This window comes from Phocoena sinus, chromosome 11 (assembly GCF_008692025.1).
Source record: "Phocoena sinus isolate mPhoSin1 chromosome 11, mPhoSin1.pri, whole genome shotgun sequence".
Lineage (NCBI taxonomy): Eukaryota > Metazoa > Chordata > Mammalia > Artiodactyla > Phocoenidae > Phocoena > Phocoena sinus.
The window spans coordinates 61,809,259-61,811,904 of record NC_045773.1 but is presented as its reverse complement, the minus strand read 5'-3'; positions in this window follow the sequence as shown (position 1 = coordinate 61,811,904).

Here is a 2,646-nt window from a genome sequence, read left to right as displayed (position 1 = left end):
AGCTGAGCTTGAGCTTGTTAAAGAGAGAACGGGGAGGAGGTATGGTGGTGTACAAAACGTTCTCTAATTGAGTCAAAGGAGTAACATAACTAGACAGGACTTGAAAGGATCTAGAAAAGGCATCAATGGCAAACATTCTACTTAAACTAATGATTTTTGTTTGCTCCAGACTTCTTGGCACATACGTCAAATTGCTCCCGTTTGTGAGGAATTGATTTAGACAAGAGATGCTCAAGTGTTTGTGTGCATCTAAACCTCTTAGAGAGCTCATGAAAACATAGATGTCTGAATTTTACCCCTAGAGTTTCTACATTAGTAGGTCTGGAGGGGGGCCTAAAATGTGCGTTTTCTGAGTCCCCAGATGATGTTCGTGCTGGTAGCCTAGGGATAGAAATATGAGAGCCATTGAAGCTAAATTTCTGTGCTTCTAAGAAGATTCTTAAGCCTCAATAATTTCAGGGATGTTTACACTGCCAGAATTTAATGTTGAAATCACAACATTTAACTATAGTATATTCTACCAAAATAAAATATTAAAACTTGTTTCTTTAGGATCGATTTGACTCCTTTACCTCGGTGCACACACATGCTCACACGTTTCCTAGGTCCTATGTTTGATGAATGACATTATGTTAGAGATAAATCATGCTTGCTCCATCTTTAAGCTTAAATAGTTTTCCACTAAAATGGTTCTTTCTTCAACCTGTTGAAAGTTAGTTAATATCCACCTAAGCCAAATTTGTAGGTTTGCTTGCTCAGCTATTAAGAGATATTTTTATCTGTATATATTAGCAGAGGAGAGGAATCGGATCTACACTACTTTGCTTTATTGGGACAAATGTTATTTGTATATTATTTTTAATAAAAAATTTGGAATTATGTAATCCATATAATCTATAGATCATCAAAATATAATTTATTTTGCCATTTGAGAAAGGAAACTTTCTGTTTCACTATATTCAATAACAAGGGAGCTCATTTGCTATTGCTCTGGAGTCCTGTAACTGTGATCATTTTGATCTGACTACCTTACAGAAAGAAAGATATCATTAAATAGCCTGATTGTCTATATAAATAAATAAATAAATATTACATATAATGGTGTGTTGACACCATTATAAGACATTATAAGACTTAGCACTAGATAAGAACTAGATTTTTAAAATGTATCATTGTTTTATATATTCTATTCAGGTTAAATTTAAATAAGGAATGAATTATTGACATAAAATACACTTGAATACACCTTGCTATTTAGAGCTAGATAAAAAATTAAAATAAAAGTAGAAAAACCATAAAATTGGTGATTCTGTGCTTTGTTAAGTATGAAGAGAGAGTACTGGAGACTCATGAGCTTGGCAGAGTTCTCTTTATTTAATGCATCCTGAATGGACAAATACTAGCTTACTGCAGTCCAGTTAATTCAAATCTTAACAACAGTAATTATCCATTCAAAAATGTCTGCCCCAGAGGTCAAGAGATCCATAATAGGGACAGCTGTGCAATAGATCAACACTAATTCTAATAGTAGTAATAGCTAGTATTTATTGAGTGCTTATAATGTGTGGGGATTTTAAATGCATTATTTCAACTGATCCTCACAGAAATTTTTGTGCTAAATTCTACTGTCATCCCTCTTTACCCAATGTGGAAACTGAGCTTACAGGACTTTCTTAATGATCTCAAAGGACAAGAAGCTAGTAAATGATAGAATCAGAATTTGAATGGAAACAATTAGCTTTCAAAGCCTATGAAAGAAAAAAATACTGTGTTTTAGAGCTGACTCATCTGTCACTAGATGAATTGATTATGGTTCAAAACTCATTGCATGTTCATTAGTGTCTGAACCACAAAGTCTGTTCAGGCCAGATTTAGTATCATAAATTAGATTAAAGAATCATGCTTCAGCAAAATTAATTCAGGGCACTTAGAATACAAAATATTATGGTTTCTAGAATAGTGTTCTACCTATACTAAATGTTTAGTAAGTATTAGAGACAAAGAAGAAAGAGATGAACAGGCTTGGATGCTGTGATTGTACCTAGAAGGAAGATAATACTAAAAACTTTACTCAGATTGGGCACTCTCTCCAATGTTCCTAATATGGTATCTTGTACCCTCCTTGCATGGGAATTGCAAGTCCTTTTCAGGTCTAATCTTCCTTCTCTCTGGAGTTCACCCTTCTTCTTATTTACCCTCTCATAAAAATAAATTCTCCTCTCCACTTCATATTTATCTAATATTTGTCTTTGCAAATGATGAAAGCAAATCAGACATTAAAAGTGGACCCGTTTTCATTAGTTTAACTCAAGAAACTGTGTAGCACATAAAAATCTCTCTGTGCCTGTCAAACAAAAACACACATCTTTCCTCATAATGTACTTTTCCACAAGTACATATTTTATTCAATTTAAGTCAATGATTTTTCATTAATCCCCTATAGCAGTAAATGCAAATACCTTTTTAAGATTCAGTACCTGACTTCAAAGAGTTTACAATATATGGAACCAGCAGAATGACTCAAGTAAACAGAGTGATAATAAAAGCACAAAAGAGGCATGCAGAAAAGATTAAGAAGACTCAGAAGAGAGGGGAAGTATAATGAGGCAAAGACTCACATGCTTTACTTACTATATAAAGATAGCT